The 17,500-nt window shown below is 35.2% G+C and overlaps 1 protein-coding gene across 5 annotated transcripts in view; it reads right to left on the minus strand.

Moving 5' to 3' along the window:
- Positions 1-17,500, minus strand: part of LOC137637430 (uncharacterized) — a 76,390-nt gene that overhangs the window by 18,130 nt on the left and 40,760 nt on the right. The window contains exon 1 of one of the 5 annotated variants that reach the window (XM_068369629.1): positions 4,592-4,733. The exons of the other annotated variants lie outside the window; for them this stretch is intronic. The gene's annotated coding sequence lies outside the window, so the exon portion shown is untranslated. Of the gene's footprint in view, positions 1-4,591; positions 4,734-17,500 lie in introns of those variants that run through there. 5 annotated transcript variants of the gene reach the window in all.

The raw sequence follows: 17,500 nt of genomic DNA on the forward strand, positions 1-17,500 counted from the left end.
AGAACAGTGGTTTGATTTTGGAGTGTCCTTCTCCTAGAAGAGCTGCTTACCATAGCTAAAGAGTCTCTTCTACCCTTACCAAGAGGAAAGGGGCACTGAACAAGTACAGTGCAGTAACCCCTTGGGTGATGAAGAAATGTTTGGTAATCTGTGTTGTCAGGTGTATGAGGAGAGAGGAGAATATGTAAAGAATATGCCAGACTATTCAGTGTGTATGTAGGCAAAGGGAAAATGAACCGTAACCAGAGAGGAGGATCCAATGTAGTACTGTCTGGCCAGTCAAAAGACCCCATAACTCTCTAGCGGTAGTATCTCAACGGGTGGCTGGTGCCCTGGCCAACCTACTATGTCTGAGAAAACAACTTAAAGCATTCCTAATTTGTCATTAGTAAGTACAAATAGAGCTTTGAAAGGGTATAATGTTTTTGATATTCAGGTAATTGGCACTTCAAACGTAAAAGTACAGTATGAAGATCAGAAGTTAGATAGAATGCCATTAGCCGTAGTTAAAGGTAAAGGACAAACTTTACTAGGTTTGGACTGGTTGCATTATATGAAATCAGATTGGCCTAGTATTTGGAAGGTTACAGGTACACAAGATGAACACAACATTGAAGTGTCGTTAGATGATATTCTATCAATTTCAAGACGTATTTGAAAATAAAGTTGTATGCAGTAAAGAACGCAAAGGCAATTCTAGTTTTAAAATCAGATAATACTCCTAGATTTCTTGCTCCAAGACCACTACCATATGCATTGAAAGGTGCATATGAAACAGAAAGAAAAAGGTTAGAAAGTGAAGGTTCTTGGGAAAAAGGTTACATATTCAGATTGGGCTACTCCATTAGTACCTATTGTGAAGGAAAACGGTCAGGTTAGGTTATGTGGAGATTACAAAGAAATGTTGAATCCACAGCTTCAAGTAGCTCAACATCCATTACCAAATCTGAGACATGTTTGCAACGATGTCAGGATGTATTGTATTTTCTAAGTTAGATCTAAGACAAGCATTTCAACAGCTTCCAGTGGATGAAAATTAACAAGAAATATGTAGAGTAAATACATCTTTAGTATTGTATAGGCCAAAGAGATTGCCTTAAGAAGTAGCGAGTATTCCAGCTATATGGCAACAAACTATGGATAAGATTTTTTTTCCAGAAATGCAAGGAGTATTAATTTTCAAAGTTGATATTTTAGTCTCTGGCAAAGATAAAAGAGAACACAGAGAAAGATTATGGGCAGTTCTGAAGAAGATGAAGGAGCATAATATTAGAGTAAATAAGAGGAAATATATTTAAGAAGTTGATTCAGTGGAATATTAAATTTTGTAATTAATGGCAAAGGTATCCACAAGACTAAGGAGAAAATTAAAGTAGGTCACTCAACAAAGGTACCAGAAAATGTTAAGGATTTACAATAATTTTTAGGTTTAGTAACATTACAGGGAATTTCATTCAGAATTTATCTACAATTGTACATCCATTGTATAATCTGTTGAATAAGGGTGTATTGGGGAATTGGACAAAAGATTGTCAGGAATCTTTTGAAAGTATTATCTCATGTAATGCCAGATGGAACAGAAAACTCAATTTCAATCGCTTCTAGAGTATTAGACATGGCAGAAAGGAATTACTCCTAAATAGCATTAGTGTATGGAGTTAAGAAATTTCTCGGGTCAGCCCCAAACTGAAAGAGCCCGAAGAGACAGGTCAGAGATTGAGCAGGCAGTCCCTGGAGGAAGGGGCGACTCTGACTCACTAGGGGAGTCAATACCATCCCTTGACTTCCGGGGTTAACTTGGAGTAACTAGGGCCACGCTGCTACTCGGCTGTTCCCCAGAGGGGATTGGTGGAAGAGCAGCTTTAGAAAAAGATTGGGGGTTCGAAGAAGAAGACCGTGACTTCTTCGACTTCGAGGATGATCCGACAGCGATTCCGCTTAGCCTTCTTTATCCGACTCCCGAACCTCTCCCACTGTGAGGCAGACCACTTCCTACAATCACTACAAATGTCCTCCCGGGAACACTGGCGGCCCCGGCAAGCCGGACACAGAAGGTGGGGGCCCTTCTGAACGGTGGAGATGAAGGTACAGCATGGGACTTCAAGCAGAAATTCAAGCACATGACCGAAAGAAAAAGCATAAAAGTATTATTTAATGGCAAGTCTAAACCGGGAGAGAGTGACCGGCCTCTAACCAGCCAGAAAGAAAAAGTGGTTGCTCAGCCTAGGTGTGTGAGTGAGGGAATAGGTGGTTACACCCCAGCCCCACCCGCTAACTAGCAGTTGGGGTGGTTATCCCTCACTAAAATTATCATGGCTTGTCTTTCAGCTTCACAGAAAATATAGCCTTATAAATAGCGAAGGGTTTGTATCTGTGTCAGAACAATTGCTTACTAGCTCCAATCAAAATGACCTATTCATTACACACCTCATAATGCAGCAACATTGAGTCTGTGCTCCACGGCAATCATAACAAAAAAGAACAGTAACACAGTAAAATATGTATGCCACATTTCTTTATTGTTTCACAAGTGCCTCATCCATTACAAGTTTATTTTCCTTTAATATGCTACAATAAACTTGGGTGTGAAAATCTGCTCATATGCCTTTGTAATTTCAAGAATCAATTTGTAAGAATTGCTTCACCAAACTGACAGAACTAATTTGAAGTAATCTGAAATAGGTTCTATGTTACTGGATGTTTATCGAAAACGCTTAGCAATCAAAAAGGTATTTGGAATACAACATGTAAATCATACGGTAATCCACCCTTTTACCCCCAGGCTCTTTGGAAATTTCCAACCCTTAACCCCCAAGGGGTTATTTTTTTCCCAGCACATTTTGCAGTATATTTTTTTTAAATTGCTCTAACAGCCTTAATTTTTGTCATAGAGAGGTCAGGTTGATCTCATTCTCTTGGAAAATGCCTGAATTTTTTCAAAAAAATATCAAAAATATGAAAAAAAAAATTTTATAGCATTTTTTTGCAAGGACGTACCGGTACGTCCATGGGGGTAAAGGGATGGGTTTTGTGAAACGTACCAGTACGTCCTTTGGGGGTAAAAGGGGTTGGTTACTGATATTTTTCATAGATGCAAACATTATTTTTCTTACAAATTTGTACAAATTTCTGGCAATTCTTCGCTTCCAAGCTAACTGAATTTGTATAAGATAATTAAGACCACTTTCAATTGATTATACAACTAAATACTACCGATAAATGGTTATGGCGACCTTCGACTGGCCAGACAGTACTACATTAGATCTTTCTCTCTGGTTACGGTTCACTTTCACTTTGCCTACGCTAACACCGAATATTCCCTTTTCTTACATATACACAGAATATTCTGGCCTATTCTTTACATATTCTCCTCAGTCCTCATACACCTAATAACACTGCGATTACCAAAAAAAATTTCTTCACCCAAGGGGTTAACTACTGCACTGTAATTGTTCAGTGGCTACTTTCCTCTTGGTAATGGTAGAATAGACTCTTCAGCTATGGTAAGCAGCTCTTCTAGGAGAAGGACACTCCAAAATCAAACCATTTTTTCTCTAGTCTTGGGTAGTGCCATAGCCTCTTTACCATGGTCTTTCACTGTCTTGGGTTAGAGTTCTGTTACTTGAGGGTACACTCGGGCTTACTATTCTATCTTATTTCTCTTCCTCTTATATAATTAAAGTTTTTATAGTTTATAAAGGAAATATTTATTTTAATGCTGTTACTGTTCTTGAAATATTTCATTTTCCTTGTTTTCTTTCCTCACTGGGCTATTTTCCCTGATGGAACCCCTTGGCTTATAGCATCCTGCTTTTTTTAATAATGATAATAATAATGATAACAACAACAACAACAACAACAACAACAACAATAATAATAATAATAATAATAATGATAACAACAACAACAACAACAACAACAACAATAATAATAATAATAATAATAATAATAATAATAATAATAATAATAATAATAGTATCATCTTGGGCTCACTGAGTCGGCACCTGTCTCCTACGTTATCTCGACCAAGACTGGCTTTTTCTAGCAGACTCGATGAACTCCAATACACTAATACAGGCAGGTCTTTAAAATTAGTGTACTGAAAGATTGAAAAAATGCAAATCAGACAATGGCCAGGTAGATTTCGACAGTCGACTCTATCTTGAGCTTTTTAATTCAATACCTCTCCATTCATCATCGCCATCTTCACTCTTCATAGCCCTCAGCCATGTAGGCCTGGGTCTTGCAACTCTTCTAGTACCTTATGGAGCCCATTTAAATGTTAGGAGATGGATTCCCAAATTTGAATCGATTGTAACACTGCAAAAGTTTCTGTCGGTGAATTCAAACTGATATATTCTCTCACTTTTCAAGCGTCGTGATAATGTTCAATTTAGTTTAAGTGTTCAAATCGATTTACTATCATTACTATGTTGTTCAATAGATTTTCAAATAATGGAACGTTTATTCATTATATTTGCACAGAAACACTTTCATGAAATATTTGAGTTTCATGTATTCATAAAAATCTTACAGAAGAATCCATATACTGTAGTTAATACTGATTACAGATTGATGTGGCAATACTTACCATATGTTGCTTACAGCAAAAGTTCGTTTGAATGAAAATTAAAACATCCAGTATTTTAGTTCTTGCTGTTTTTCTTCAATGTCACTGATATAGTCTGATTAGGCAGGTATCACGAGCAGACTAATTACAGGTCACGAGTGTGAGTACAGGCTATGAAAATGAAAGGATGCAAAAGCCGGATGCTGATAAGACTTAAGATAAATTTACATACATACATACATACATACTGTACATACATACATACATACATACATACATACATAAATACATACATACATACATACATACATACAGTTACTTAACGTAGCCTATGTATTGAGTGTATTTGAGACATTTCTAATGTGATATTTTTTTGTTTAAAAATACCCCTCTCTCTCTCTCTCTCTCTCTCTCTCTCTCTCTCTCTCTCTCTCTCTCTCTCTCTCTCTCTCTCTCTCTCTCTCTCTCTACTCAAATCCCCAACAATTCGTCAATACTTGTCGAAAATTTTGGTCAGGAACCACACCAAAATTGACCCATTACTGCTTCCTTTTTTGCAAAATTAAGATTATGAAAACTATACAAATGGAAGATTGTGAACTAGAAGAACATGCAACCTAAAGGTAAATGATATTATTAAAAACGATTCAAAGAAAAAACTTATTGAAAGTGATAATATTGGGTAAAATCAGAGAGAGAGAGAGAGAGAGAGAGAGAGAGAGAGAGAGAGAGAGAGAGAGAGAGAGAGAGGGGGGGGGGGGTTAGATGTATTTGAAAGTAATAAATCATGGTACTATATCTGTGTCTGTATATCTGTGTTGAAAACATTCCATCTCTAACTCAGGACTCCTAACTACCGTATTTAATTAAATGACAAAAATAACCAAAATTCAATCTAAGCAGAATCTGCCTGAAAAATCCTCATTTTGAATCTTTAATATGAAAATACAAAACCTACTCTATCTCAATAATTTAAACTATGGTCGATCGAAAATACAACAAGGGCATGGCGTGAAGTTCAAACTATTTGCGGATGACACACAATTTTACTTCTCCGTAAATGATATAGATGACACTACAGAAACTCTAAACCATTTAACATTTAAACAACTAAAATTAAATGAGAACAAAACTGAATTCATGTTGGTGGGCAAGAGAAACAGCGTGAGAAATTTAGGTGATATTCAAATGAACATAAATAATGACTCGGTGCCGATATCTAGTAAAGTTCGAGATCTAGGTGTATTTTTTTAGTATAACCTGTCTCTAAATGCCCTAATAAATAATGTAATAAAAACTGCTGGTTATCATCTAAGGAATATTGCTTCTACAGAAAAGTACCTGGATGAAAGTTCTATAAAGAAACTTGTGATAAACTGTTATTACCAGGATTGCCTACTGCAACTCCATCTATTACAGTTTAGCAAAAGTACAACTTAAGAAATTATAAAATATAATAAAAAGAGGAGCAAGACTGATTGATAAAAGGTGTCCCACCTAGAGAAAGGATCACCCCTATACTAATCGATTTACACTGGCTGCCGATTAAATCGAGAATTGAATTTAAAATATGTACAATAACCCACCAAGTTATCAAAACCGGTCGTCCAAAATACTTAAGAGAATTGCTACATATTGCGCAGCCAGCAAATCGTGTCGACACGAGAATAGTTACAGATGGCTTCAAACTGTTGGAATTTAGATATATGTTTACTTTAGGCTCCAGAGCCTTAAAATATGCGACCCCGAGACTATATAATAAGCTCCCACGAAACATTCGAATGATTGAAGACATTAAGACTTTCAAGAGGAAACTGAAGACTTTCTTATTTCATGAGTTTTGACAGTGATGATCTAACAGCAAATGAACAATATATGGTATGAAATGTTAAATACTTTGAACGAACAAGGTAAAACGACAGTGGAGGTCCTGTAGAGAGTGGGGCTCCCCTGCTGTATGGGACCGGAAAAGCAGCCACCAAAGTGTAAAAGTAAGTGTAAAATAATGATAACAATATCGGCGAACATGAGGGAGATTTTCATAATTCGAGTGGTGGAGCTTTCTGAAATAAAGATTCAAGTAACAGCTTTTAACTTCATCAACTTTCCGTTGCAAACTTGTGTCGTAGCTCGTAGAACTTCCTGCAATATTCGACATTTTATTTGTGGAGATTTTAAACTATATACTATATATATATATATATATATATATATATATATATATATATATATATATATATATATATATATATATATATATATATATATATATATATAATGTATGTGTGTATAATATATATATATATATATATATATATATATATATATATATACATATTATACACACACATATATATATAAATGAATATATATATATATATATATATATATATATATATATATATATATATATATATATATATATATATATATATCATTACGACTAGCGAATTACGTAAATTCCTGAGCTCCAAAACTCCCCTGCCTATACTACGCAATTTGATACACAATAGAAAAACTCCGAGGTATGAGAATAGGACGCAACTCCCACGCAATAACACACAGTATATGAAAACTGAATATCTAAAAGGTCTCTTTACTTTACACTCAAAACAAAACTGGTTGATTACTTAACTTTAATGGGAACTATTCTTAAATTAACCTCTTACTTCGGTTCTTAGTCAGGGGATACGAGCAAGACACAGAGAAAAGTATTGGTGTTCGAAAAAATACACATTTAAAAAAAAAAAAAATCTCGAAAAAGTTAACAGCTCATCATTAACACCAAATTAAATCACTTGAAATATTAAATCGGAATTAAACCTTAGCTTAGTAAAAAAGAAAGGCACTTAAAAATCATACAATCACTTGTTTCACTAGAAATCAATTTATAAAAATATTTAATGTTGACTATTAATGAAAAAAGTTGACACTTTAACACTATAGAAAAGAAATTGAATTTACACTTACATATTCATGTTACTCTTATGTCCTTTGGTTCACGCAAGGTTACCGAACGGTTAAGCAAAATACACTCCACTGTTTAACCAAAATCTCACAGGGCCAGTTACAAAAATGTATACTATAAAATGTACTTACATTAACACACTACACTTTCAACTTAGGCACACAATGATATCACTAATGTTTGAACAACACTATATGTTACAGAGAAATCACTATTCACCTTTGAGAGGAAAACACTATTCTTGTTTGAGTAGAGTTATATAGTGGGTGAAGAGAGGGCTGGCGAACGTTGGCTCTTTCAAAGGAATGGGCTGGATCTCTTTGCCTTCTATGCATTGCTAGTTCATTATATATTGACTAAACTCACTCTAGGAATTTCTAGTAAATCATTCTCGTGGTGTGAGGGCATGGCTCTAACGGAGTATGTTTGCCAACTTAGTAATTTAAAGAAGGGGTACTAACGTTGCTTGCGAGACATTTTTCCTCTTGTTCTAATGTCCTGGTAAGATCATATAATGCTCCAGAAAAGTGAGTACCAGGAGAAATTATAAAAGAGATAGGAAATTTACATTATGATGTTCAAGTTGATGGCAATATTGTAAACCATTATGTTGATCAATTACAGCCGTCAAATAAAAATGCTGTAGATCATGTGAATGTTAGAGATAAGAAATTTTCCGGAGTAGGTAAATCAAATATTAACCAAGATGCTCAAACACCAGATGTAGATTCAGAATCTATTCATGTACCAGTACAGGATGAAGCTAGAGTACTTCCCTATAGGATGAATAGAGAGAAGCCCCTTGAGAGATTAGATTTGTAAAGTTTGTTCAATGTCAAGTTAAGGGGGAGGAGACTCTTATTTATTTTGTACTGTAATACTATATGCGATACAGGTTTTAAGAGTAATGTTGCACAGTATTGCATTGATAGAACATGTTTTAACATAGTTTATAAGTGTAGTAGCGTATGTTATAAAGGATTTAATAGTTAATTAATTGTCCTAAAGTTAGGATGTGATTCTTCTTACTTTTGTATTACAATAGGATTCAATCTTTTATAGAGTGATGCTCATTTCTTATTTTTGTATTGTTGTGTACAAGTTTTGTTTACATATTCTCACTCGACACCCGCAAGTTTTAAGAGAAGAGCAGAGATGTAGACCTGAGAGAAATTAAACGTGTTCTAATAAGAAGTCTCGGATTTTATCCCATCCAACAAGAAGACAAGTCGGTGAAGATGTGGGGATAGGAACATTCTCTACAATTAACTATTATTATTCCAGGTGAGTGAGCTGACATCAAGGCTTTCTTTTCTTTCACTGTTACTTTTGGCACCGGCTCTGGTGTTTCATTATTTCTATTAGCAAAGCTATTTCCTCTTATTATTTCTATTGGCAAAGCTATTTCTTCTTATTATTATTATTACTAGCCAAGCTACAACCCTAGTTGGAAAAGCAAGATGCTAGAAGCTCAAGGGCTCCAACATGGTAAAATAGCCCAGTGAGGAGAGGAAACAAGGAAATAAATAAGGAAATAAATAAATGATATAAGAAGTAATGAAAAAGAAAACATTAACAACATTAAAACAGATAATTCATATATAACTATTAAAAGACTTATGTTAGCCTGTTCAACTTAAGAACGTTTGATGCAAGTTTGAACTTTTGAAATTCTACTGATTTAACGGTGCCGGTTTAGTATGTGGCCTACCTTTCGAATATGGCCTACGAAATTCTATCTGTTTTAGTATGTGACCTAACCTAACCTAACCTTACCTTACCTTACCTTACCTAACCTAACCTAACCTAACAAGCCAGGTAGGCCACATACTAAACCGGCACCGATTCAACTACCCGATTAAGAAGATCATTCCACAACTTGGTCACAGCAGGAATAAAACTTCTAGAATACTGTGCAGTATTGAGCATCATGATGGAGAAGGCCTGACAATTAGAATTAACTGCCTGCCTAGTATTACGAACAGGATGGAACTGTCCAGGAAGATCTGAATGTAAAGGATGGTCAGAATTATGCAGATTGATATCTAGATCAGGAATAAGAAATTTAATAGACCTGTAATGAGCCGAGAGAAGGTTGTAACTCAAAGGCAGGATGAAAGCAACTGAGCAACTTTATTATAGAACACTCGCCTTTATATACAAAAACTCAATGCAACAGGAAATTTCCTGTTCAACCGGTTAACAGTTAACGGTGAAAAAAAACAGGCATGTTTATTCAGGTTCTTTATAGTGCGAGGGGAGAGCGAAGATACATGCATAATATATACACAAAATTAAATGTCGTTACTATGTACGATCGTGTGACACACGGTTGGTACAGTCCGTAAGTTTCTGTCCAACAAATTAAGATGAGAATCAGCAGCTGAAGGCCAGATAGGAGAACAATACTCGAAACAAGGTAGAAGGAAAGAATTAAACCACCTCTTCAGAATTGATTGATCACCGAAAATATCATACCTTGTAACCATAGTTTAAAACCAGAGACAAATAACATAATTATCAATTATAACATTTAATAATTATCTTCTGTAAACTAGAAATTAGACAAAATTAAAAATGTAAAAGACGTTGATAATTTAAAGATAAAATTGGAATTGAAAAACAAATGACAGATGATAAATCGTAAGTAAAAACAGTGTGCTTAGAAAACTGATCGCCCTAACTTGATCGATATTATAGAGAGTTTATAGCCAAGAATCAACATCGTTAGTAAGATTAAGGTAAATTCATCAATAAGCCTACCGGTATTTCATAAGAGCCATTGTTTACAAATTGTAATTGGTTACATAAAAGGCTCCTAAAAACATGATTTGTTTTTTTTCTACAAAAAACAAAATACACAACGGTATTTACTCCTCGGTGAAGCATCCTCTGCTCTTCCGTAAATGTTATCCATGGCTTACCACTTCTAAATTCGGTGCTTGGGCATGTTACTCTACGTTTATAATGAATAGACAATGTCTCCGTAGTATCCAAAAATAGAAGATAGTCTCTCACCAGACAAAATTTCCTTAAAGCTGCATCCACACGGTCGAACAGTGTCCGTCGAACACAATTGTTACCAGTTAACATTGTGAAAGAAGCATTAATGACGTCAATAACGAGCACCAAATGGTGTGTCGGACAGTGCCTTTGTTCGTGGAGTCCGAGCTTCAGACACTCTCCGGAGGCGGTGTGGCACTACGGACGGAGTTCTACTTGTTTACCGGATTAACTTAAACTTTTAGAAGATTAGGTATCACTTCCCTGTAAACATGACTAGTTGTAATCCAGTTACGGCTTTGAGGTAGGAGAGAGGCTCAGTTTCTAATCAAACAGTACTGGCAGAGCCCATGCTTATAAAACATCAAAGATAACGTTTACAAATACACAAAAATAAATGTGTAGCAGCAATAAATAAAATAACGGACTTGTAACTGGTTTACAAGTCGAAAAGAATAGAGAATCCATAATGGGTCATTACAAGGAAGAGCTACGCAAATTGGAGAAATAAAAAGAGTCGGAGGTTGGTACAGAACACATTTGCACAACCAAATTATGGCGTTTCGATATACGAGTGTAGCATAACGGAATCTGTTACAGTTATGGACATCGAAGTCTCATTTGCTCGAAGAAGTGTTTGATCGTGAGGAAAATACGTAATTCTCTCTCTCTCTCTCTCTCTCTCTCTCTCTCTCTCTCTCTCTCTCTCTCTCTCTCTCTCTCTCTCTCTCTTGAACATTTTATCTTTATCACTGAAACAATTTAGCTTTAGTTAACACATAATACGAAGTATGACCAGTCTCAAACAGTTATTTCTTGGAATAATATAGGCTATACATTGCACGTTAATAACAATAACATCATCAGTTCACTGATAGGTTTTAAGTCAGGCATATGGGATTCTGTAATGTCTCCAGGCGTGCTTCTGGAAAAAAATTTCCTCTCGTACATGTGTCCGATAAAATGTGTAAAGCGTTTGGGTCCATCAATATATAGTTTTTAAAGTCTGATTCAAATTCAATTTGTGTGTCCTTTTCACTCTGTCTTTGCAACTAGTCCTTCCACGCACCATTCCATTGTTCTCAAAAGATCAGGAATAATCATGCTGCATAATTTAATTTAATGGATTGTGCTTTTATTTTATGGTGTACTATGGTTATGATGCTCCGTACTTGAAGCTGATAACTACTACTTGATTCTCTGGTAGAGATTATAACACTGACATAGATAACAGAGATGCCAGCGGACATCAGCTTCAGACATTTCTTCCGGTCTTTGTCTGGTAAAAAAAAAGGAGAAGAAATCCTGGTAGTCAACTTCATCTGGTATCACTGTTTGTTACCATATCAACTTCCCTCATGTCAACGCTTTTGACGTCATTCTCTTTCAATTTAGATATGGTAACAGTGCTTGTCCAACAGACACTGTTCGACCGTGTGGACGCATCTTAGATAGTTTTTAGGATAACGTGTGAAAACCACTATTCACCGGCTGTCTTCCATATAGATAATTCCTTCATCAAAAGGAAGGGCCGTTACAGAGGCCCTATCTACTTTACCTGAACTACTCTACCGACGCCCGATGCTAGCGCCACCTGAACTACATCCTTCTGCAAGAACTATGGCTTGGAAAGGAGAAAGGGTGGGTCAACGTAAGGGATGGGTTTCACCGGGCGTCACAGGTATCTCCCCAGAAATAGATTTTTCCTTTGTCAAAATCTCTTTTTAGGATAACAGAAAAAAATCCATTTATGTTTCTCCATCTATTATTTGGTGTCGACACATGTTTCGAATCCCTTCGTGGCCCTTCCTTAGGATTACATTGACTGAGGGAATAACACTTTGATAAAAAGGCTATAGAGAGGAAAACTTAAATACAATAATATTTGAAAACTCCGAAACTGATTAACATAAATTGATAAATGAAAACAATAGATTCTTTGAAATATAAAAATGAAAATTTAAGATAAAATTTTAAACATATAAATGATTTTTTACAAGGCTTCATAGAATTTCATGAAGCATACATTCTAGTTTTTCAGCAAAGATTGGCGTCGCTTCTTCAGGAACATTATATCTCGTTGAAAGCAGATTAATTTGTGAAGCTTACACCCTCCCTCAGAAATTAGGTTTATGATTTCCATAGAATCTTGGGCTTGATTCCATTTGGAGCAGCGGCTTTCCTTATGACAAATTGTGATCTCAACGCTCTTGTATTTTCTCTGCACTCGTATCCTTCCCCCTTTTCTTCTTCTCAGCTTAAGATTTCAAGCTTGGAAAAGGGTTGATGCTGAGCTTTCAATACTGGTCTCGATTGTCCAATGCAGCTTAGGACGTGAGGCTTACTCGCTCCCTCAGGAATTCCATATATGAATCCAGTTCATCCGAAACCGAGTCACTCTCCTCAATAGCTTGAAGTCTCTTGTCTTCAGCATTCTCTCCTCTGTGAAGCATCCTCTGCCCTTCCATCCAGGTTATCCATGCCTTGGCACTTTTGAATACGGTACTTGGGTATGTTACTATATATATATATATATATATATATATATATATATATATATATATATATATATATATATATATATATATATATATATATATATATATATATATAAAGTATACATACATACATGCATATATATATATATATATATATATATATATATAAAGTATACATACATACATACATATATATATATATATATATATATATATATATATATATATATATATATTTATATAAAGTATACATACATATATATATGTGTGTGTATGTATGTATACTTTATATATATATATATATATATATATATATATATATATATATATATATATGTATATATATATATATATATATATATATATATATATATATATATATATATATATATATATATATATATATATATGTATGTATGTATATGATTATAAGTGGGCCATATATTTTGCTTCAGAGGACTTGAAAGAACCCCAAAATAGAGTGGGTTTTCTTGTTAATAAAAATATTGCAGGTAACAGAAGAGTTTTAAAGTACTGGTCATATAAATTCAGGAATAATTATCACACTAAATGATGAAAATTATAAACTGAAGATCATTCGAACGTGTGCACCAACAACATCCCATCCACGAGAAGAAATAGAAACTTTTTATGAAGATTGGAAATATCTATGAAAAATCATAAGCCTAAATTTACATTTGTTTTGAGTGATCATTATGCTGAAGAAGGTCAAAAGAAGAGAGGAGAATCAGTAGTAGGTAAATTTGGACCAGGCACAAGGAATGAGAGAGTAGACATGCTTGTAAAATTGGCTGGAAGAAACAATCTCAAAACCATGAATACTTTCTTTTATAAACTAGAACATTAATAATGGACATGGAGAAGACCAAATGGAGAAACGAAAAATGAAATAGATTTTATTCTCAGTGAAAGAGTCAAACTAATTAATGATGTAACAGTGTTAATTTGAAGCCAAGTGATCATATAATGGTGAGAAGCCATATTTTGTAGACCTAAGGAAAGAGAGATAAATTTATTTTAAGAAAGAAAGTAAACACTAATGTAATAAGAGAAAAATCTGATGAGTTTAGTTTAGATATGCAAAATAGGTATTCACAGCTACATGATAAAATACATGCAAGTAAAGATGAAATTAACTGTAATTCAACAAAACTTATATTAGAATCAGCACAACAGATAGGCGTATGAAAGAAAACTATTAGAGACACCAAAAACCTAATGAGAAAACGATTGGAAATGAGGGTAAAATCCAAGAGAGATGAAGTAGAATTAGGAGAACTACCTGAAACACTAAATAAACTAAAAACTCAAGATTTTCGTAAACACAATCAGACCAAAAGTGAGGAAACACCAAAGAAAGTAAGAAAATCAAATTGATGAAAAGAAGACTTGGAAAAGGATGGCAACGGATGTGTACTAACCGTGTGTCACACGATCGTACATAGTAACGACATTTCATTTTGTGTATATATTATGCTTGTATCTTCGCTCTCCCCTCGCACTAAAAAGAACATGAAATAACATGTATGTTTTTCTCACCGTTAACTGTTAACCAATGCAGTGTTGGTTAAACAGGAAATTTCCTGTTGCATTGAGTTTTTGTACAAAAAGGCGAGTGTTCTGTAATAAAGTTACTCAGTTGCTTTCATCCTGCCTTTGAGTCACAACCTTCTCTCGGCTCGTCACAGATGTTTGCTTTAAAGGATGAAAATGGAAATATTACCACTTGGATTATATCCTGTGGGAAATGTATCCTGTGAGTGAATATCCACATGCAAAATTGCCACCGGGAGCATATCCTATTGGGAAATGCCTACTGGGAAAACTACCACCGGGTATATATCCTATTGGGAAATGCCTACTGGGAAAACTACCACCGGGTATATATCCTATTGGGAAATGCCTACTGGGAAAACTACCACCGGGTATATATCCTATTGGGAAATGCCTACTGGGAAAACTACCACCGGGTATACTGTATATCCAGTGGAAAATTTCCAAAAGGAAAACTGCAACTGGGAATATAGCCAGAGGGAAAATTACCAATAAGAATATATCGTGTGGGAAAATTGCCATATTGAATTTATTCTGTGGAAAATTGGCCCCTGGGAAAATTTCCACCGGGGAAAATATCCTTTCTGAAAATTTCAAGAGGGAAAATTTCCGCTGTAAGTATATCCTATCGAATAATTTCAAGGAATATTGCCACTGGTAATGTATCGTGTGGGAAAATTACCACTGGGAATGTATCGTGTGGGAAAATTACCACTGGGAATGTATCGTGTGGGAAAATTACCACTGGGAATGTATCGAATGGGAAAATTACCACTGGGAATGTATCGTGTGGGAAAATTACCACTGGGAATGTATCGTGTGGGAAAATTACCACTGGGAATGTATAGTGTGGGAAAATTACCACTGGGAATGTATCGTGTGGGAAAATTACCACTGGGAATGTATCGTGTGGGAAAATTACCACTGGGAATGTATCGTGTGGGAAAATTACCACTGGGAATGTATAGTGTGGGAAAATTACCACTGGGAATGTATCTTGTGGGAAAATTACCACTGGGAATGTATCGTGTGGGAAAATTACCACTGGGAATGTATCGTGTGGGAAAATTACCATTGGGAGAATAGCCAGACAGAAAATTATCAGTTGGAATGAGTCTTTTTGGAAAATTATCAAAGGGAAAATTGTCAGAGGGAATATATGCTGTGGGAAAATTGCCAGAGAGGAAATTATCACTGGGAAATTATTATGGAAAGTTGCCAAAGAAAAAATTTCCACTGGTATTAAATCCTGTGGGAAAATTACTAGAGGGAAAATTGTTAATGGGAATATATACTTTAAGTTATTGTCGGAGGAAAAATAGTCACTAGGAATATATCCAGAGGGAAAATTGCTAGAGGGAAAATCACCACTTGAAATATATCCTTTGGGAAAATTTGCAGAAGGAAAATAGCCACTGGGAATATATCCTTTAGGATATTGCCGGAGGGAAAATTACCACTTGGAATATATCCAGAGGGAAAATTGCTAGAGAGAAAATTACTACTGGGGATATATCCTTTGGGAAAATTTGCAGAAGGAAAATTGCCTCTTGGAATATATCCAATTGGGAAATTCCCACTGGGAACATTCCCACTGGGAAAATTCCCACTGGGAAAATTCCCACTGGGTATATATCCAGTGGGAATATTGCCCGAAGGAAAAGAGTAACTGGGAATGTGTCTTAAGGGAAAGTTGAGACACAATTAAGGATATATCCTGTCGGAATAGTTCCAGGATAGGATTATTCACATTACAAATATTGCCAATTTTATAACATTTCCATTAAAGAATTCCAGGCTCAAAATTGACATATATTTAAAAACAATTCAATAAAAAAAAATTATTAACCAAAAAACTAAAGTTATTAAAACTTTTTCTTTTCAAACTCCTGATACACCTAAAACATGTTAATATTATATGTCAATATATAATATTTTTATTTTTTATCCGATTTCGAAATGAGGTTGTTAATTCGAAACTATTTTTTTTCGCTTAATAATTGTATCCCTTCTTTTGTTTTGGATTCTTTTTGCAATAGCCAAACCCTTTCTCTTAAAAAAGTAATCATTGATTTCCAAATATCAGGCTGAATGAACTTAATAGATCTATTGAAGGAATCGCGAAAGAACTAAACTGTTTATGATACACGAGGTAGTCAGTTCTCAAAACGGGAAGAAGTGTATCAAATTTCATGAAGATATAATTTAATTCATAAGATTTAATTGAAGGTAGTAGGTTGCCTGGGCACCAGCCGCCCGTTGAGATACTACCGCTTGAGAGTTATGGGGTCCTTTGACTGGCCAGACAGTACTGCATTGAATCCCTCTCTCTGGTTACGGTTCACTTTCCCTTTTGCCTACACGGACACCGAATAGTCTGGCCTATTCTTTACAGATTCTCCTGTGTCCTCATACACCTGACAACACTGAGATTACCAAACCATTCTTCTACACCCAAGGGGTTAACTACTGCACTATGATTGTTCAGTGGCCACTTTCCTCTTGGTAAGGGTAGAAGAGACTCTTTAGCTATGGTAAGCAGCTCTTCTAGGAGAAAGACACTCCAAAATCAAACCATTGTTCTCTAGTCTTGGGTAGTGTCATAGCCTCTGTATCATGGTCTTCCACTGTCTTGGGTTAGAGTTCTCTTGCTTGAGAGACACTTGGGCCCACTATTCTATCTCATTTCTCTTCCTCTTGTTTTGTTAATGTCTTTATAGTTTATTTAGGAAATGTTTATTTTAATGTTGTTACTCTTCTTAAAATATTCTATTTTCCCTTGTTTCCTATCCTCACTGGGCTATTTTCCCAGTTGGGGCCCCTGGGCTTATAGCCTCCTGCTTTTCCAACTGAGTTTTAGCTTAATAATAATAATAATAATAATAA

The sequence above is a fragment of the Palaemon carinicauda genome, unplaced genomic scaffold, assembly GCF_036898095.1.
Source record: "Palaemon carinicauda isolate YSFRI2023 unplaced genomic scaffold, ASM3689809v2 scaffold73, whole genome shotgun sequence".
Lineage (NCBI taxonomy): Eukaryota > Metazoa > Arthropoda > Malacostraca > Decapoda > Palaemonidae > Palaemon > Palaemon carinicauda.